Source organism: Acomys minous, assembly GCF_964271855.1.
Source record: "Acomys minous genome assembly, chromosome: 5".
Lineage (NCBI taxonomy): Eukaryota > Metazoa > Chordata > Mammalia > Rodentia > Muridae > Acomys > Acomys minous.
Genome location: NC_140494.1, coordinates 119,471,802 through 119,493,491, shown reverse-complemented (window position 1 = coordinate 119,493,491; position 21,690 = coordinate 119,471,802). Strand labels below are relative to the sequence as shown.

The following is a 21,690-nucleotide window of genomic DNA, read 5'->3' as shown; positions in this document are numbered from 1 at the left end:
TTGTTCACTTTCAGTAGCCCTGGCATCAGGTGGTGCCAGGGTAGATAAATGCAAATTGTGGTATCACGGAGGACAAACTTACCCTCCTCACATTTCCACTCCACTGGCCTTGGTGTAGACTCCTCAGACTCACTTGCACCCAGTTTCCAGGGTTTCTGCTGTGGGTCTGGGGTATCTTGGGAAGACATATCTAAAGAAGAAGAGCCCCTTCTACCTGGAGCATCTTCTGAGCAAATAGAGAAAGTGTCTCTGGAACCTGTCTGCCACAGAGTCTCTAAGCCACCCACCAGCCGGGGCATCTAGGGAAGCTGGGAGTGGGGAGGTAAGCGCCCTGGAGTGAAAACCAAGGAGCCATCAGCCAGGGGGAGAAGACACTCACTGAGTTGGCACACAGTGTGTCAGCTGAAGCCTTCTTTTTGTAAGCAAATTCCCAAATTTTCAGCTAAGGAGTCTCCTTGAGGAGACTTCTCTGACCACTCCATCCTTTCCAAGAGTTGGTATTGCCCTGTCGCTGGTCCCAGCAGGCCATCAAGGCTTTGAGGTGGAGCTGTCTTAAACAGCACAATTCTTAGGACACTATCACACCCCCACCTGCAGTATGTGTTGAATAAGAAGCCGCACATGGCAAACTCTAAATTGAACTATTTGAAAAGACTGCCTGCCTGGCACAGAACCCCATGGGAGTGTCCCCCATGCCCCCCAACATGGGAGTGTTTTAACCAACAGGGGGTCACATTTCACATGTGAAAGGTAGCTCTAGAGGAAGATCCCTGAGGTGACAGAAGCTTTTGCAGTTCATCAGGGCCCAGAGTCCTTCAAAGGTCTCACTCTGCTATTGGCAGTGTGTGACCACGTGGTCTCATGAGCACATCCTGCCTCCTCTACTCCACCGAGTCCATGTCCAGGCAGGAGGAAGGGCTTAGGGCGGTAGTTCTCAACCATCGCCTAAGACCAGGCGAAAACAGATATTTGCATCACAGGTCACAACAGTAGTAAGATAACAGTTGTGAAGTAGCAGTGAAAGTAGTTTTATGGTTGGGGGTCACCACAACATGAGGAACTGTAATAAAGGGTCTAAGCCTTAGGTCTAACACCTGTCCATGGAATCTGTGTTTTTCCAAGGACCAACAATATGTGTCTTAAGCACTGCCTGAACTGTGGACCCTATTCATCCATTTAGTCAGACACGGGTTTAGTTTGGTGGGAACTTTACCCACACAGGCGTTGTCATGGTTCTGTCAGGGATCAAGAGAAGCTGGATGTTGTATGCACACTTAGCTTTTGTCACTTCCAAATGAGTCTTTTTTAAAAAAAGACTTATTATTTTTATTTATGTGTACGAATATTTACTTGCATGCATGTCTGTGTATCACATGCCTGCATGTCTGTGCATCATGCTCATGTATCTCTCTGTATCACATGTATGTCTGGTACCCACAGTGATCAGAAGAGTTTCAGATCCCCTGAAACTTGAATTATATATGGTGTGAGCCCCCATGCAGGTGATGGGAATTGAAGCCAGGTCCTCTAAAAGAGAGGAGCAGCCGCCTCTCCAGCCCCCCTCCGATGAGTCTTAAGATGGTTTAACTTGGTTATTTCTTCTGCTTGCTTGAAATCAAATAACAGCCATTTAAAGATGTCAAGCAGAAATGTAAAAAGTCCTTGTAAGAATGGCTTATGTCATATGACCCACTATTTTACTTTTCTGCCTCTTGTTTTGACAAACACCACACCGCAAGCAAACTAGGGGAGGAAAGGATTTAATTGGCTTTCATTCCCAGGTCACAACCCATCACTAAGGAAGTTAGGACAGGAACTTGCAACAACAACAAAATTTGTAGAAGCTCACTTATAGACTTGTGATCACTTAGCTCTCTTTTATAGCCCAGAACTCCCTGCCAAGGGACTAGTGCCACCTACAGCGGATTGCCCCTACCCCATGTCAATTAAGACAACCCTCCTTGCTTCAGTTATACCCATAAGGCAATCTGATATGGGAAATGCCTCAATTGAGACTCCCTCTCAGATGACTCTAGGCTGCATCAAGCTGACAGTCAAAGCTAAGGAGGATATCCACTACTCTATGCGTATAGAAGACACATCTGGAAAGACATGTCCAGAGAGATGTCATTTGCCCAAGAGAACATCAGACATTTTGGTCACATAGACCATTTAGAAAGAAGCCATCTCTAACTTTCAGTATAACCTTTGCACCATTTGGGGGGATGATTTTAGTGCATACAAAAAAAATCTTCAAGTCATAAAAATTAGATTTATTAGCTTGTTTTCCCAACCTTGCATGACAAAGTCTTCAAAAACATAAAACTACAGTTATCTCCCACGCTAGATATAGTCAGAGCACGAGGGTGTGCACAGTGGTTCTTGTTGAGTTCTCTAAGGGGCTAGTTGTAGAATCCTAAAGGAAAGACTTTGCCCATGGAGACCTGCAGGTACCTCCACTCACACCTAGATGGCGCTCCTCACACACTGAGTGGAACTCATTCCTGGATAAACTTCAACTGCCAAAGAAACACAAATTCTTGAATAAAGGTGGTGAAAAGTTCAATATTAGTGGCTCTCTGGTGTGGCTGGGTGAATGGATTTGGCTAAAGGAGAGGTGGTGAAAACTGAGGACTGCCTGTAAACACATCCAGTGATTGTACAGACGCCATCCTTCTGCCTCGCTGCAGCCGTGCAGGGAAAGCAGGACACAGACCTGCTGGTTCTCTCTGTAGAGCCTCAGTGCTAACAAGGCAGCCAGAGAACCCTATACTGTCACATACTCTGACAGGAGAGACCTGCTTGCCATGTCAGGACTTCCCTATCCAGATGGTGAGGGTGTATATATTGATAGAAATTTTGAGACTGGCTTTTAAATTTCCCTGACAACATAAGTACACAACGTTACCTAATTCTACAGATATACCGTTCCCCTCCCCCTCCGCTCACTGCAGTTCAGTAAAAAGTGGCTCAAGAGCTCTTGAGTCACACCCGCACAGCCTAGGCTTGCCATGCCAAGTTGGATGTGGTCTGGGCCCACCCTGCTCTCTACTGCTACATGGCTTATCTGCCAAGATGCCTGAGGAAGTGCACAATGGAGAGGAAGAGGTGGAGACCTTTGCCTTTTGGGTAGAAATTGCTCAGATCCTGTCCCTCATCATCAAAACCTTCTACTCAAACAAGGACATTTTTGTCCGTGAATTGATCTCTAATGCTTCTGATGCCTTTGGACAAGATCTGGTATGAGAGCCGGACAGACCTTTCCAAGTTGGACACCAGTAAAGAGCTGAAAATTGACATCATCCCTCAGGAGTGCACGCTGACTTTGGTGGACACAAACATTGGCATGACCAAGGCCTACCTCATAAATAACTTGGAAACCATTGCTAAGTCTGGTACAAAAGCCTTCATGGAGGCTCTCCAGGCTGGTGCAGACATCACCATGATCAAGCTGTTTGGTGTTGGATTCTTTTCTGCCTATCCAGTGGCAGAGAAAGTGGTTGTGACCACAAAGCACAGTGAGGATGAGCAGTATGCCTGGGCATCTTCTGCTGGTGGCTCCTTCAGTTTGCGCAGACCATGGTGAGCCCATTGGTCGGGGTACCAAGGTGAGATCCTTCACCTCAAAGAAGGCCAGAGTACTTAGAAGAGAGGAGAATCAAGGAAGTAGTGAAGAAACACTCCCAGTTCATAGGCTATGCCATCACCCTCTATTCAGAGAAAGAACGAGAGAAGGAGATCAGTGATGATGAGGCAGAGGAAGATAAAGGTGAGAAAGAGGAGGAAGATAAGGATGGTGAGGAGAAGCTGTGGGGTCAGATGAGGAGGATGACAATGGCAAAGACAAGAAGAAGAAGACGACAAAGATTAAGGAGAAATACATTGATCATGTAGAGTTGAATAAGAGGAAGCCTATTTAGACGAGAAAAACCCTGATGACATCACTCATGATGAATGTGGTGAATTCTGTAAAAGCCTCACCAATGACTGGGAAGACCACTTGGCGATCAAGCACGTCTCTGTAGAAGGGCAGTTGGAATTCAGGGCACTGCTCTCCATTCCTCAGCGAGCTCCCTTTGACCTTTTTGAGAACCAGAAGAACAACATCAAACTGTACGTCCATCGTGTGTTCATCCTGGACAGCTGTGATGAGCTGGTACCTGAGTCCCTCAACTTTATCTGTGGTGTGATTGACTCTGAAGACCTGCCCCTAAACATCTCCTGAGAATTGTTCCTAGAGCAAGATCCTCAAAGTCACCCGCAAAAAAACATTGTCAAGGAATGCCTTGAGCTCTTGTCTGAAGACAAAGAGAACTTCAAGAAATTTTATGAGTCATTCTCCAAGAATTTAAAGCTTGGAATCCATGAAGATTCCACTAACCATTGCCACCTCGCTGAGCTCCTCTGCTATCAGACCTCTCAGTCTGCAGATGAGATGACTTCCCTGTTAGAGTATATGTCTCACATGAAGGAGACACATGTATCACTGGTGAGAACAAAGAGCAGGTGGTGGCCAACTCTGCCTTTGTGGAGCATGTGCAGAAACGCGGCTTTGAGGTGGTGTACAGGACGGAGCCTATTGACAAGTACTGTGTGCAGCAGCTCAAGGAATTTGATGGAAAGATCCTGGGCTTGGTGACTAAGGAAGGCCTGGAGCTACCAGAGGATGAGGAAGAGAAGAAGAAAATGGAGGAGAGCAAGGCAAAGTTTGAGAACCTCTGCAAGCTCGTGAAGGAGGTCTTGGATAAGAAGGCTGAAAAGGTGACAGTCTCCGATAGGCTTGTCTCTTCACCCTGCTGCATTGTGACAAGCACCTGTGGCTGGACAGCCAACACGGAGCGCATCACGAAGGCCTCAACACTGAGAGACAACTCTACAATGGGCTACATCATGGTCAAAAAAACATGGAGAGATTAGTCCTGATCACCCCATTGTGGACACCCTGAGGCAGAATGCTGAGGCAGACAAAAGTGACAAAGTTGTCAAGGACCTGGTGGCGCTGCTGTTTGAAACTGCTCTGCTCTCCTCTGGTTTCTCACTTGAGGATCCCCAAACCCACTTGAACCGCATCTATGGCGTGATTAAGCGAGGCCTGGGCATTGATGAAGATGAAGTGACAGCAGAGGAGGCCAGTGCTGCTGCTCCTGATGAGATCCCCCAACTTGAAGGTGATGAGGATGCCTGTCATGTGGAAGAAGTAGATTAAAGAACTCCAGGAAGCACATTTCCTCTGTATAGCTTCCCTGTGGCTCCCCAGCAGCCTTGACCTACCTGGCTCTCTGCTCATGTCAAGAAGAATCTCTTCTATCTTGTCCTTGTGCCTTAAGGCAGGAAAATCCCCTCCCACAGTGTAGCAGGGTTGGATATTGTGTATTGTGGGCTTTTGTTTTGTTCTGAAATTAAAAGCATGCAAAATAAAGAAAATACAGTTTTATACACACACACACACACACACACACACACACACACACAAAGCAGATCAAGAAAGATCTACATACCAGGCTAGATCTTGTACCGACGACTTTGTGGTCTTACATAGGGTAGTTAGCATCTCTGTGCTTTAGAAAAACAATAGGATCTACTTCATAGAGTCACAGTGAAGACTGAGATAGTCCAGCCGCCTGCTACACCAAAACTAGTAAAGATAAGTAGCCTAATATCTTCACCGTGTTCTGACTTGGAAGTCTCAGCAATCATTGGTGTTAATTAATTATTCCTTTCTAAACCAACACTTTGGGATCACTATAACTAGATTATAAAAATGCACTGGGACCAAAGCAAGACATGAAATTTGACCAGAGGACCTAGGCTCAAGCCGAGACAGCACGTTTGAAATAAGGCTTCATTAGGAGGATTTGGTTAGCACCCCAAACACAAAACGACTAGAAAGTGAAAAGCAGGTTATTGCGCCACCATCCTGCATCTGTAAGATCTACTAGGCAAGCTGGTGGTGTAGTTCAGTTGGTAGAATGGTTGCCTTGAGGCACAAAACCCTGGCTTCAGTCGTAGATGCCACTAATAGGATGTGGTGGTAATAATTCCAGCACTTGGTAATTGGCAACAAGAGGATCTGGGGTTCAAGGTCATCCTCAGCTATGTAAGGAGTACAGTGCCCTCCTCAGATACACAAGAACCTGTCTCTTAAAAAAAATAGAAATTGGTAGTCAGTCTTCACCTTATTCTTTGGTCAGTTTCTAACACATTTCACAAAAGCACTTGTAGACAGGGAAAAAAAATCTCTTAAGATTAAAAATAGAAAGAGAAGCTATGAGCAACATCAGAGTAATACCATAGTGCAGAGAGGATTGGGGTTCTGACATGGGACAATTCTCCAGCGTGGAAGTGAGTAGCCTAAGAGAGACGTGATTATTAAACCCAGATGACATTCAAGGCAGGAAAAGGAGAAGGCGGATTTGGACTCGAGACAAGTAAATTCAGCAGCGTATCTGAAAACTCAGGGGGAGAGTGGGCCTGTCACCACTGCAGTGACACTGAAGGACATGGAGCCACAAGGCCTCAAGTTCCACCACACCACAGGAGTGGAAGGCAAATGGAGGAGGCTCACCCTGCCAGTGTTCTGCAGGAGGCAGCTGGAGACTCATTCATGCTCTTATTTCCACCCAGCAGAGCTTGCCTGCACCGTGAAATCTGGGGCACAGCCGAACAGGCGGCCTTCAGAAAACACGTTGAACCTGTGAGCGTTCAAGTTCATGTCCAACTCTGCTCCCACGTAGACAAGTGGTTTCTGGTCCCAGAGCATCTGCAACATGGAATCAGTCATTCTTAGAGCAAAGGTAGTAGTGTAAGACGTAAGACTCGGCCACAGGTGGGAGTCTGTGTTAGCACATGTTCATTATGTGAGCTGTGTTCCTCTTAGCTCGCATTTCTACCTGATAGATGTAATGGAGACCTGGGCACGAGGCAGGGGTAGCGTTTCTTCTTTAAGTCGGTTGTCAGTTTCTGACTTTCGAATCTTTTTCAATGCGCTGACTCGGTGGTCCTCCTCCTGCTCAAAGGTCTCTTTCCTTCCTGGTCTCCATCTGTTCCCCTGCGTGGAGTCGGAGTGGGAACCAGTGTGTCCTAGGAAACCTTACAGTACTAGGCTCTCAGAGGAAGAGTGGCAGTCTTGGCCCTTCTCTGCTCGCTCTTGCTGGAATATGCCCATAGCTTTGGGCATCTCCTCTGCCCTCACCTCATCTATCCCAGCCGTGGTCTCTATAACTCTAGGTATATTCACAACGGCAGGCTGGCGGGCTCCCGACTCCCCGCCCCCTCTTGTCAGTCAGCTCATCCATCCCTGTGCCTCCCCATCGTCCGCTCTCAAAAGGATGCCTTTTATACATAGAAGATGCTCTCCGATGGGATGATGGCATGGTATTTGGAGGGGAAGCCCTGGGAAAGCTATTTAGGTTAGGTGTCCTTTTAAGAAAAGATACCACAGGGGCTGGAAAGATGCCTTTGTGATTAAGAGGACCGACTGTTCTTCTAGTGGGCCCTGAGTCAATTCCCAGCACCCACGTGACAGCCCACAACTGTCTGTAACTCCAGGTCCGGGAACATCTGGTGCCCTCTGCTGGTCTCGTCGAACACCAGGCATGCATGTGATACACACACACACATACATGTAGGCAAAACACCCGTACACATAAAATAATAAAAGAAACATTAAAAAGGAACAAAGACAAGACACCAGAGCTCTCTCTCTCTCTGCTTTCTGCCTCCCCACTCACACCCACTGAACGTACTTGCTACTCAGTGAACGTTGCCTGTGTTTTTAACTAAGTGGTAACTATGAGCTGGGGCGCCACAGAAACAAAGCTCAGCCACATGCCCGTACTTGTCTGTAGTACGTTGATGACTGCTTCCTGATCTCGAGAGAGGGAACATATGTGCAATCGAGGTCATTTCTCTCATGAGACTCTAACTGATAGACATGTTTTAATAATTGACACTACGCTTAGGACGGTAGCTCAGAGAGTAAGAGCGCCTGCTGTGCTGTGCAAGTACAGCGACCTGAGGTCAAACCTGTAGCATTCATGGGAACAAGCCAGGTGTGGCCATACACATACCCGGAGCCCCAGCACTGTTGTGAGCAGAGACGGGAGGATTGCTGGGGCTTCCTGGCCCACTAACCTAGCCGGAGGTTCAGTGAGAGACTCAGCGGACTAAGAAAAAAAACTAGCAGAACAAAATAGCTAGTGTCCTCCTCTGTCCTCCCCACACATGCACTGGTGTGTGCATACCATATACATGCACATGCGCGTGCGCGCGCACACACAAACACCATGAAAGAAATAGGGTGGAGGGTCATTAGATCAGAATCATCAAGTGAAAAGAGCTCAGCAGAAGTGTGTATTTATAAAGAACACTCCCTTCTGCTCCTCTAGGACAGGGGTTTGGATTTTTTTTTTTTTAAATCAAGAGGAATATGGTTTAACGCTCAATTCAAACAAGGCAGTTAGTATGTCGATGTAACTGGATAGCTTTGAAAAGGAGGGTGGAATCATCCCTGGCCTGGGTCCGGGAGCCTGGCTGCCAAAGAGAGAGGCAGCCTGGCCTGTCTCCCAGCTGTGAGGCTCCAGGGCCCGAGGAGCCCAGGCCCCACGGGTGACACCTCGCTCTTCAGACACTCTAATTTATAGTTAACGCCTTTTAAGCAAACAAGAGGGAGGGAAAAAAATCTGGTTCATATTACAACAACTTGCAGTGAAGGGAAGTCTGGAAGTTCAAAGGAAGAGTGTCCCAGGAAAAGCTCAGGCTGTTAAAAATTCATTTGCAGTGGCTAGAAAGATAATTGGAAATTAAAACAAAGGCTTTCTCCATCTCTCTCTCTCTGTCTGTCTCTCTCTGTCTCTCTCTCTCTCTGTGTCTCTGCCTCTCTCTCTCTCTCTCTCTCTCTCTCTCTCTCTCTCTCTCTCTCTCTCTCTCTCTCTGTCACCAGCAATCCTTGTCACTCAGTTCACGCCAAAAAGCAACCAATGAATTAAAATTGGCTGCTAAGACTTATTCTATTGGAAGAACTAAGGTCCCCAAAACTGAAATAAAGGGACAGAGACGAGAAGTGTGTGTTCTCTTTCCAAAGCCCTTTGGGCACTCTGTGCCTTTGCTTTTTGGGTGTGCATCTTCTCCACATGAATTTGAGGCATCTTCTCTTTACCCACACAAACCTTTGCCACCTCTGTGCTCTGAGTGAGCTTGCAGGGAGGCCGTGTAATCAGGAGAGGAGAAAGATCTCAGCCTGAAGCCTAAGCTGCTGCAGAAAGGAAGGTGTTCACCAGCGCCACCACAGAAGGAAAGGTGCAAGGCTGCAGGTTGTATGGACCTCTGTGGTACTTAGGGTTTCTAATGCTGCTAATACTAAACACCACGGCCTGAAAGCAAGCTGAGGGGGAGAAGGTTTATTTCACCTTACACTTTCCATACCACTGTTCATTACTGAAGGAAGTCAGGACAGGAACTCAAACAGGGCAGGAACCTGGAGGCAGGAACTGAAACAGAGACCATGCTTACTGACTTGCTCCCCATAGTTTGCTCAGCCTGCTCTCTTATAGACCCTAGGACCACCAGCCCACTGATGACTCCACCCACAGTGGGCTGGGCCCTCTCCCATCAACCCCTACTTAAGAAAAGGCCCTACAGCTGGATCTTATGAAGGCATCTCCCCTCTTCTCAGTTAACTCTAGCTTGTGTCAAGTTGACATTAAGACTAGCCAGCACAGCATCACTTATTATTTAAGATGTAGGAGCGGTGTCTTGTGTTTCGCTGATGTGATGCTTTGGAAGAGAGCATGGGAAGCAGCACTCAGCCTCACTTTTGCTCACTTGCTTCCTGGATGGGAGGAGCCTGTGACTTACTGAGCAGCTGTCTTTGAACCAACCGTAGCAGCCTGTCTCTGCAACCAAGTGTGTTTTCTTGGTATCTTGTCTTTTCGTTGTGACAAAATACAAAAGCAACTTAAGGGGGGAGGAAAGGGATTTATTTCAGTTCATGGTTCCAGTGGCAGGGAAGGCGTGGCAATGAGAGCTTGAGTGGGCAAGTCACATGACATCCTCAGCCAGGAAGCTTGCTTTCTCCTTTGTGCTCAGGCCAGGACTCTGGCCCAGCTGTCTGCAGTCAGGGCGTCTTTTTCCACCCCGTCAACCCGGTCTAGAAATGCTGTCACAGACGACCCTAGAGATTTGTTTTGATGTTGACTCTAAATCACATCACATCCACATTGCCACAACACCCACCCACCCACCCCCGCCCCCAGGCCTAGGAGTTTTCCTGCAGCTTCAGAAATTGGGCCACGGTACATTGCTGCTCTCCTTGGCAACATGCCACTTTCCCTGGTGTAAACGTGAATGTGGGGGTCTAACTCATATGGGCTGTAATTTGGATGACAGGCAAAGAACAGAAAGTTGGCTGAAGTCGGCCCTGAAAGAGAACCAGGAAGTGTCAAAGGCACAGTTGGCGTCTTCACCACACGTGGCCTTGGACTTAGGCAAGCCGGCTCGCAACCTCTTGTGCTTTTCCTGACAATTCTGCAACAGTTCAGCAACAGAGGCTGTCATTGACCCCACCCAGATGCAGGGAGCTCAGTTTCCTTCCTTTGTGAACCTGCCAAACAGTCGGATGTCCATTTCCACCCACTTTGATCCACCAGCCTTTTAGCCTGGACTATCTTCTGAAAATGAAGGCCCGGTTGACTTTTTTACTGAGAATCCCTTGGAGGGTGGCAGTGCTGTTTGCAGTTTGCTATGGATAGGAGGAAGGCATGACCTCTTATGGTTTACTTTTGGGTTACTTAAATAAATAGATTGGAAACATTCCCTATTAGCCATCTTAAGAGCCTTAAGGCAGCGGCATTGTGTTTGCTCGTAGTCTACTTCCAGAGAGATTTTTTTTTTTTTTTTTTTTTTTTTTTTTTGCCCACAGCAAAAGACTCCACCTGAATATATTGGTAAAGCAGGCGGGCATGGTGACGTACACCTTCAATCCCAGCACTCACTTCAGAGGCATAGGCAGGAGGATCTCTGGGAGATGAAGGCTAGCTGGGGCAGCAGATTGCCATGCTTGGGAAGATACTGAAGATGCTAAAGGGGCCATGCTTCCTGCAGAAACAAAACAAAACAAAACAAACAAACCCTTCTCTCATCATAATCATCAAGGTGCCTGAGTGACTGTGATGCAAAGTCCATGCTGTGAGCACACTACCTGGACATCTCACCCAACCCCAGAACGATTTTACTCGGTACATTTTTATACCATCCTAATTTATTTCTTAGGTGGGAACCCCCAGTGCATAGTAATTTATCTGAGGTCTCGAGCCTGATAGAAGTGGTTGGCAGAGAGGCAACCACCCCACCACTGCACAACTTTGGAACAAGGTTTTTTTTATTAATTTATTCATATTGGAACAAGGTTTTTATGATATTAATACCCAAGGATATATGGCTTGTTTTATCTTGTTATATAGAGAGGAATCCCTGGGATTTGGAGCTTAAAGGGGTTGTTTAGTTTTAGTTTTTATTTTGATCTATTTATAGTAATGTTATCATAGGCAACATACTTTCCCCTTTCTGAAGCCTCAGTGTTCTGATCTCCAGCATGAGGGCAATGCATTTTGAAAAGGACTGCATTAGACCCGTCTGCAACATCCAGTGTGAAGTGCCCCATACGGTCCAGCACTGCTAGGCACTTAATAAGTGCTCCTTGACTTCTGAACACACACTTCTTCACCTGTAAAAACACAGTGCCCACCTCTGGGAGCTGTTATTAAACTCAAATAAAGCAAGGTGCCAAAAGAACTCTTTGAGCAGGAAAACATAATGTCACTGTAACATGACCATGTAATCATCCTCTCAAAACACTAGACAGCCTGAAACTTTCTACAAGAGAAATAACAATAAAATATTTTGTCCACCCTTAAATGTTATTAGGAAAATACAATAAGATTTATGTTACTGAGAGAGACTCGTTTGTTGTCATCATAGCTTTTTAATCTTTCATACAGAATCATCTTAAAACTTTTATTACATTTGTCTATTTAGTGTGAGAACATATGTATTTGTGTATGTGTGTGGGCATACACATAGCATGGCATGTACATAAAATGATGCACAAATTTAGTGAGAACTAGTTTTCTCTTCCCACCATGTGAGTCTCGGGGAGTTGAACTTAGGCTGTCAGGTTTGGTGGCAAGCATATTTTACCCACCAGCCCATCTCATCAGCTCAGACTCTTTTTTAAAAAAAAAAATAAAGTGTTTTTCTTTAGGAACACTGTTTGTGTTATGCACTTACCAATGGTATTCCATATGAATAACCGTCATGACTTCTCTCTGAAAAAGAGGAATTACATTTGAGGAAATAGGACCCACTTTCAGGCAACTTTCTGGTAAATTCCTGGCCTTGGTTTTGTTAGTTTCCTTTGAATCTTAGTTGGATGTGGCCTGTTCACTTTTCCCCCTGTCTAGCTCCTGAGCTGGTGACCAAAGGAGTCTAATGCTGTCCCGGGCATGGATTTTTGTCTGAACTTTTGGTTCAAGGTAGATGAAACATTTCTATGGCAAACTTTCTTCAAAATAGCACATCTCTTGCATAAAAAAATAGAACATTCAAAAACGGCTTATTCTTGTTCTTTAATCTTTGTTTAATACTTTTTTTTTTAAATTAAGTATATATGTTGTGGGGGTGTAGTACTCATGGCGACCAGGAGGGGGCATCAGATTCTCTGGAACTGGAGTTACAGGTGGTTGTGAGCTGCCCAGTGTGGGTGCTGGGACGGGAACCCAGGTCCTCTGCAGGAGCTGGATGTGCTCTTAAACACTGAGCCATCTTATCAACCTGCTCTTTAATCTTTTGAAATTATATCTTAATTTGAAAAATCCAAAAAGGAAAAAAAAAATCAAAAAAGGAATGTACATATATCCAAAGAAAAATTTATTCATAATCCTCATAGTTAAAATATAAACTCTGACGTGATTACATGCACACTCACATATATATCTATAGACACGAAAGAGTTACGCATAAGCAATAACTATAGCTAGTCCAGAGTGATGTTTTTGTCTCTAAGAGCGCTGGGTTTTTGTAGGATTCTGAGAGAGAGCCGAGGTTAGACTGATACATTCTATGGAAGGATTACTAGGCAAATAAGCTTGTGCTTAAACCATTTTAAGCACAATCTGTGTCCACAGCTTGTCACTAGCCCTAGTGGGCAGTCCATTTGTGGCCCTGGAGTGACCAGCATTCCTTATTTTAAAAGGCCTCAAAAAATAAAGAATAAAAAATAAAATAAAAATAAATAAATAATAAAAAATAAATAAAAGAAATGTCTCTGATGAAACCCCTCCCCTGAGAGCTGTCCCTTCTTGACCCTTGAACTCTGTAGCCTACAATACTGATGGCAATGTCCCTTTTTCCAACACATTCCGAAAGGGTCTCCTCAGGGACTGGCTAGGAAGTTGAAATGTCAGACCGGAGAGTGTGAGGGTTAGAGTCTTCTCTACTAAGAGAAGAGATAAATCACCTACGCTTGCAAAGACACGGGGGGGGGGGGGGGGGGGCAGGGGCGGGGGCGGGGTTAAGCAAGCAGGAGAGAAATACATGTTACCTGTCATTTTAAAAAAGTATTCCACTGGTATGTGAAGAGGCACCAAAGTGTCAAACCTACCCTCATCAAGTCACTGGAGGGCATACATCCTGCTTTCCATTGGAGTGGATGGCATATGGACACATTTGTACATTCTAGAAACAGTCTGGTGACCTCATTCCAGAAGCTGGCTGCCACCAAGCACATGGCTCTGCCTGGGCTGACTTCAGTAAGTGTAGCCTGTTTGAAGATAGCTCAGGCCATGTCTGAGGTCTACTGCCAAGGTCACTTTACCTTGTTAGTGTCTGGTCATTGTCACCCTTCAAGGTAGGGCTGTACACTAGAGATGCTCATCTAGTCAATTTGCTGTGTAGGTAACTTTTTTTTTCTCCTGGCCAGTTCCTTACCACTTTGTGCTTCTTTGGGGCTATTTAGAGTGTCTTCACTGTGTGGCAGCTGATTTCCCCAGACAATCCATGAAAACCAAAACAGCAAGCCCAATATATTTTGTGACCTAGCCTAAGAGGTCATACCCTACTGTTATGTTACCTCAGCTCTGCTCAGGCCGTGTAGGAGCCATAAATGGGCCCATGTTAGTCAACTTTCCTTTACATGACACATACACATAATAACTAACTTATAAAGAAAAAAAAAGGTTGTTTGGACTCACAGTTTAAGAGGCTCCCAGTCACTTGGCCTCATTGCTTATGGGCCTGTGGTAAAGTAGCATTTCATGGTAGAGGCAGGGGGAGGGGGGAGGATGTGTCACACATCAAAGTTGTTCCACACATGGCTGGAATGCAAAAGAGAGGTGGGGGAAGAAGAGGCTAGGGTCCCACTCACTGCTTCAAGGGCATGCACCTAGTGACCGAAGGACACCCAGTAAGCCCCACATCCTAAAGACTCTTATCACTTTCTAGTGGCATGAAGCTGAGGGCCAAGCCTTCAACAATGGACTTTGGAAGACACTGACCCCATCTATATTATAGCAGGTGTGAATGCTTGTGGGCAAGGGTTCCTGAGGACTACTGTAAAGACACTATCCATGGCCCTTGTTTTCCTATCTTACTACGCTATATGGGACCCCTGGGTATTTGGTATGGTTATCCAACAGTGTTGTTCTGTAAAGTACTTTCTCCCAAAACGTCTAACTTGATATTTGTCGAGAGACACACACAGAAAAGTCAAGGTTTGGGTGCTTTTAATCATGACTTCTAAGCATGGCTTTCATTCACTATGGCGGAACCGTAAGCATGCTGTCAGCTTTTTCTTTTCCACTAGTGTCTTTGCTGAGGAAAGTTAAACAAACAAAGTATAACCCAGCCTCCTCTCACAAGTTACCACTCTAGGTTCCCACCCTGGTTCCCCAGTTTCCTGTGTTAGCAGCTGCTCTGAAGACCACGGCCAAGATTGCCTGGCACAGACCTTTCCAGTGAGCGGGAAGTTTATTTGGAGCTGAAAGAACAAACTGAAAAAGCATCACAAAATCACCTCTCTCTTCACGTGTGCACATACACTCACGTGTGTGTGTGTGTGTGTGTGTGTGTGTGTGTGTGTACTAATGCAAGCGTGTGTGGAGGGATTACACACATGTGCAAGTATATGTGCAAGCCAGGGGACAACAGGACTGTCGTTTCTGAGGTACTGTCCACATTGCTCATTGAGACAAGATTTTTTACTGGCTTGGAACTTACCAGGTAGTCTAGGCTCACTGGCAAGCAAGCCCCAGGATCCACCTGCCTCTGCTTCCTCACAGTAGGATTGTAAGTTCACAGTGCCACACTGGGTTTTTTAATATGGGTTCTAGGGATCAAAGTAAGGCCCTCAAGTGCTTGACCAACTGTGCTACCTATCTCCCAAGACCCTAGAATCATATCCTTTGTAGGGACCTTCTAGGCTGGCTTCCAGAGGGTATGTTCTGAAACTCTAAAGCTATCATCAGTGGCTAGCCAACTTCTGTTCTAGTACCTTCAAGAAGAAAACACATTACAAAGCCGGGTGTGGTGGCGCACGCCTTTAATCCCAGCACTCAGGAGGCAGAGGCAGGCGGATCACTGTGAGTTCGAGGCCAGCCTGGTCTACAAAGCAAGTCCAGGGCAGCCAAGGCTACACAGAGAGACCCTGCCTCGAAAAACAAACAAACAAACAAAAAAAGAAAACACATTACTACCACTTCTTTAATTTTCCTTTCTTCTTAAGTGGGGTAGTGGATATTATAAGACAATGTCTTGCTATGTAGTTCAGACTGGCTTCCTGCTCACTACATAGCTCAGCCTGGACTCGAACTTATAACCCTCCTACTCATCTCCCTGCCCAGCCACCAGCTGCTGGCTTTATCGGTATGTGTCACCACACCCAGCTTCAAACAATTTTCCCACTGGAGCGAAGCTTTCGCTGTGCGTATCTTCTGACCATTGACCCTTGAGAGTTTTCCCCTTGGAACAAAACCAAATTTGAGATTTCTTCAACTGTTTGAAGCCTCTTCTCGTGGGGGTCTCCTTGATTTTCTCTGGGGTGTGCATTCCATGTTTGTTCGGGTTTCTCTTCTTAGGACAGTCTCCAAATCCCTTTCACATTGAGATCCATCTGAAAGTTTGGTATCCATTCATTTGCACGGCAAGTATTTGCTGAATGCTGTCTGTTGGCAAGGTGCCGTGCCACGCCAGATGTCTGAAAATCGACAGAGTGGAGCAAGCGAGACCGGCCCTTCCAAACCCGTCGATTTCTATTGTTATGGTTCTATTGTTCTGACCAAAGATTCCATTGGTTTCCTTTTGCAGCCATGTTAAGCTGCTGGATTATCTTTGGCTGCGATGAACTAATATTATCTGTTCGCTGAAGGGAACTGTTGGCAGATCGGGACTTCCCAGGTCTATATGCGTGTAATTGGTTTCTTTGAACTCAAATAAAGACTTCAAATTCATCTCTATCCAGTTCTTTCTTTGGTCCAGCTCCTTGTTCCAGCCTGTTGAGCTCATTTGATATTCACTAACTCTTCAATCTTGACTTCATCATAGTAGTTGTTTCTCCCAGCTTTGTGTCCTCCGTGCTCTTGATCAGCACTGATTCCCTCGGCGTCTGTATCCAAGTCTCTCACTGTAACGAGGGGGAGGCTGACACAGAGACAGTGTTTTTTGGCAGGGCCCCCGGATGTCTTCCTTTTCCCTTCCTTCAGCACTCTTGGAGAACGAGTTTTCGGCCAACTCCGAGTCGCCCAAATTATACTGTCATCTGGTCTGCATTTCTCCATCTTGTCCGCAAGAATTTCCTGAGAGACTTTGCCAAATGCCTTGATTAATCAATACATTCTGGGCCTCTGACATTCACAGTTGTCAGTTGTCATGACCTGCTTCTTGCTCCGGAGGAAGAAAAAGGATAGAGTGAGGCCGGAACCGTCTTTGCTCTTAGAGCTCCCCAGCCCACAAGCGAGGAGAAGGGTGGCTTCGTAAAGATACATCTGTTGACTGACTCTTTCTCTGCCTTGAAAACCAGGACTTACCTCATTGCTTCTAAGTAGCATAAGGCAGGTGTGATGCCAAGCCGGCCCGCTGCCAGTCAGTTATTCCTTCTAGGCATCCTGCCTCCCTCTTTAACCTCATTCTCTACCATGGCTCCAAGCTCAGGGCTATGGACTTTTCTCATAGAAATTGTCACCAAACAGTGTATTACATGTGCAAGGTCCTGTGAAAGCTATGCACAGTCCATAGCAATGATTTTTGGGTGTACCCAGATCCCCCACACTACCCAAATGTGAATCTGGGGCAAACCAGCTTGGAGCTTGGTTCCATCTTCAAAGAAGGCCCTCTCAACTTGGGCTTCTCCCACAATCCTCACTATCCAGCCATGTGCATAAGGACCTCTGGCTGTGTCCTTTGCATTGCCTTCAATTTGAATGCAGCAGAATTCCCCCTAGGCTGGACTCTCCTCTAGCTCAGACTTTGCTTTTCGTCATGCATGTCTGCCAGGGAGTCAGTCACTGTAGATAAAGAGAGGAATCATGGTCCACTCTGGTACCTTTATCTGTCAGAAAGATCCAGAAAGGCAGTGGTGGAGGGGATCGGGGAATGAAATGAAAAGACAGGCCCTGGTTAGCAGGCCATCTGAGGGTCAGCACGTTAGTACCGTGTTAACTGGAAGAAGGGATGCTCTCTCTCTTCCCCCGTGATGCGTAGTCCTGAAATTGTAACTCTTGGAGATGCTATTTGGAGAGCACTTATCACCAAGTGTCACAATTCAGGGCGACCTTGCCTTGATTTGTAGACCCTTCAGTTTACCAGGGGCACAGCTCGTCAGCTTGCCCCAGTTTCCTTCTGAAGTTTAAGCTTCAATCCTCCAGAGCAGAAACCAGAACGCTACAATTTCCCGACTTTTAAGAGCCACACAGTGTTTCTGTCCAAGTGTTGACAAGCCTACCCACGAAGTGCCCTTTGGGTAGCGAGCTACCAACTTCACAGCTGTTCCGGGTCTTTCAAAACTTTGACTTCAATTAGCGTAAGAGATGAGAACACCCTTGCCCTTAAACCTCAGTCCCTACTTGGAAAAATGAGTGGTTTTGATAGTTTGTTTGTCTTTTTGAGACAGCATCTTACTCTGTATCCTAGGTGGGCCTTGAACTCATAATCTTCTACTCTCAGCCCCCCCCAAAGTGCTGGGATTATAGATGTGCCCCCTCAACCTGGCTCTGCCCGTCTTAGTTCATGTGCCCTAATAATAAAGTAAGTATACACATTCAAAACTTAGGAAAATTTTCATTTGTGTATGACACTTACTTGATTAGTTCTTTTTTCTTGCTAGGTAAATAAATGACTGGAGATAGAAACCAAATTCCCCATTCTTGCTAGGATTTAACTTAGGAAATCTTAGCTGTTAGCCACCGAGATTTCTTGACTAAGCCAGCCTGTTCCTGCTTGTTTTCAAACATACTAATCTCCTCTTGCATTCCTTCTGGAAACAAACAAGGCTTCTATTAACTGCAGTGAGGCCTCCCACGGGAGTGTGCTGTGATTGACTCCTCGTTACATAACAGTGATAAACAAAGGCGCCCCTTTGAATGCTGCAGTGTAGACTTCTCCCGCATCTTGGCCAGGACTTCCAACTTGACACTTGTGCTACAGTTAATTAGGGTGACTGTGAGAGGTAGTCAGGGACAGACAAGAGCCAGGATTGAAAGGCTGTGCCTGATACCTTTCGGGGGCGGGGAGGTTCAAGTCCTTGCTACATCAGAGAGCTAACCAGTAGATTTACGTCTTATTCACTCCCTGGCTGCTCCTGTTGGCTTCATTTTTAATGAGTCCAGATGAAAGAGAACGCATTATTTCAAATCTGGGTGACCCGCATTTCAATTCAAGACCTGTATTTTCCCAGCCTGCGACCAGAGCCATCCACATAGAAGTCAAGCCAGTGGTTTTGTCAGTGGACTCCTCTGTGAGGAAGGTTCTGCCTCAGATTGTTTGCCCGAATTCGATGTGTTGTTTCTTATTTCAAATCTTCCTGGAATCAGTTGGAAAGGGGAGAGACCTGCAGCAGGTCTCTAAAATTTAATATGAATTTTAAAGATTTCTTTCTTTCTTATTTATTTATTTTATTTAGGTTTTTCAAGACAGGGTTTCTCTGTCTAGTAGAGAGAGGACTTCTTTTTTAATGTGTATACGTGTATTTTGCCTGCATGTGTGTCTGTGTACTATGTGTGTTCTGGTGTCAGATCTCCTGGAACTGGAGTTAAAGAATGTTGTGATGCACCATGTAAAACCCAGTCCTCTGCCAGAGCAGCAAGTGCTCTTACCCACTGAGCCATCTCTCCTGTTCCCTTACGTGGGCGGGGAAGACAGCTCAGTGGGTAAAGTCATTGCTTTCGGAGCGGGAGGACCCGAAGTCAACCCATAACCCATGTTTTTACAAAGCCAGCTGTGTGGAATGCTTGTAGAGACAGATGGCTGCCTGGAGCTTCCTCACCAGCTAGGCCACCAATCCCCGAGACACAGGTAAAAATGAGAGGCTGTGTCACAACAGAATGAGATGCAAGGGGCTGGGGAGAAGGCTCGGTCTGTAAAGCGCCTGCTGCACAGGCACAAGGACCTGAATTTGAGACTTTAGTTCTCATGCAGAAAGCCAGGCATGGTGGCACTTGCCTCTTACCCTAGTGCTGGGGAGAGAGAGGCAGGAGCGTCCCTGGAGCTCATTGGCCAGCTCAGGCTCAGTGAGAGACTGTCTCAGAAACTAAAGTGGAAAGGGATATAGGAAGACACTTGACATGACCTGTGGCCTCCACATGTATGTGAACATATATGGGCACGCCTCCCCACATGAGCACATACACATGCATACATATAAAGATGAAATAATGACAAATGAGAGGGTGGCTATTTATGGCATTTTCCCCCCAGCCTCCCAGTTAGAATAATGTTCTGGATTCCTTTGCCTGAGCCAGGTGTATGGAATGCAGGGAAGAGGTCTGCCTCTCTTTCTTCCAGTGATGAAGCATCCTGCTTCTTCCTTCCTCCTTTTCCACCTAATTAGACGTGGAAAGAGAAAAGGGTGACAGAGGCTTGAGAGGCAGACACTGACCCAGGGAAATAGGGATGGACCTGAATACACTCTACCCTCGGGCACAGTCTTCCACCTTTCCTTCTTTGCCTCTCAGGGGTTCCCTCCTCCATCTAGAACCTTCTCTAGTGCCCTCTGCTTCCCACCCATGAGGTAAAAGCCCCAGTCACGCCCTGCTTGGGCTGCTGGGAAGCTGCGCTATCCCTGCTCTCAGCCGCTCTCTGCCTGTGCTCTGTGCTCCAGGTGAGTCGCTTCTGTAGAAGGCTGGTGCTCCGGTTTTCACCGGTGTTCTCAGAGTAAATGTGGAGCACTCATTTCCCATGGACTCCAAGGTAAAATCCCTGCCTCTTGACAAGGTCTGAGGCAATTTAGGACTAAGCCTCTGCTTGCCTCCCTGCCCAACCAGCCCCTCTCCAGTCCCCTATGTCCAACAGGAGTTGTCTCCTCTCTGGAACAGGGCTCTCAGGTCAGAGGCTGCATCCACCAAAGAGCCTCTCCTGACCAGACCTTTATTACTGTGTCCCTTCTGCGTCACCTCTAATCCAGATCCCCAAAGGTGGATATCCTCTCTTTTCCAAGGATCTCAGATGGAAAAATCTAGCTTGTTTTGTCTGACTTCCCCAGTCTGCAGCCCTGCATGAATGCCCTGGTCTTGGTCCTCATCCATAAATCCCCCAGATTCACTTTCCACAAAAATCCACACGGTATTGACTCAGTGTCTTGAAGCTTGGGACGATCATGAGTCATGAAAGGGGCTGAAGAGATCATTTCCTTAGCCATCCATCCCACGTCCTAGAATCATGCCTGGTGTCACTGTAACAAAAGACAGGTTAACAGAAGAAATGCACATCTGTTTACTAAGAATTTCACGTGCCTCAGTCTTCCTTGCACGTGCCATCTTTTGGGTACCTTTAGCTTTAAGAACTCATTGTACTGAGGTGATATATTTTGGAGTAGCACATCCAGAATGCCATCAGAGGTCACTTTAATAAGGGCCCAGCCCTCCTTCTAGTCCTTTCCCCTTGTTTCCTCATAATATTGATTTACCTATCACTGGGGGGGGGGGGGAGAATTAGTGATGACAGCCACTGAATGGAGCCTCACACTGAACAGACATGGGGATGCAAAGCCCAGGGCAGTATCCGGCCCTCTTCTGTCTTCCTCCCGGGTGCTTGGCTTCTATTGTCAAGGCCACACCATCCAAAGGGATCGCTGCAGCTCCTGCCTCCACACATAGTTTAGTCAGTCAACTGGGCATACATTCTCTCTACTAAAATTGTCCAAGGGGAAGGCTAGAGAGAAGGGTCAGTGGTTAAGAGCACTTGATGCTCTTGCAGAGAACAAAGATTCGATTCCCAGCAGCCAGTTGGGCCACCCACAGCTGCCTGCAACTCCAACTCCAGGGACCTGACACCCGCTTCTGGCCTCTGTGGGACACTTGCACTCATAAAACCGTACACACACACAGTCTTTAAAAATTAAAACGTTGAAAGTCCAAGGGGCTGCAGGTGCGTGGCACAGGAGTTGAGTTGCTCACCTGGCACGCACGAAGCCCCGGGTTTTACCCTTGC

General features: G+C 46.5%; 1 protein-coding gene, 1 long non-coding RNA gene and 1 pseudogene across 4 annotated transcripts in view; 2 read left to right on the top strand and 1 right to left on the bottom strand.

The window, feature by feature from the left end:
• Positions 1–21,690, top strand: part of THSD4 (thrombospondin type 1 domain containing 4) — a 555,462-nt gene that overhangs the window by 283,894 nt on the left and 249,878 nt on the right. The window lies entirely within an intron of this gene.
• Positions 2,970–5,253, top strand: LOC311598692 (heat shock protein HSP 90-beta-like; annotated as a pseudogene). The gene has a single exon. The product of its transcript is annotated as a heat shock protein HSP 90-beta-like (transcript).
• Positions 10,706–14,788, bottom strand: LOC311597470. Its single transcript, XR_014779249.1, has 3 exons — positions 13,658–14,788; positions 12,286–12,323; positions 10,706–10,738 (listed from the first exon to the last, which is right to left on the bottom strand). It is a non-coding gene; the product is annotated as an uncharacterized lncRNA (long non-coding RNA).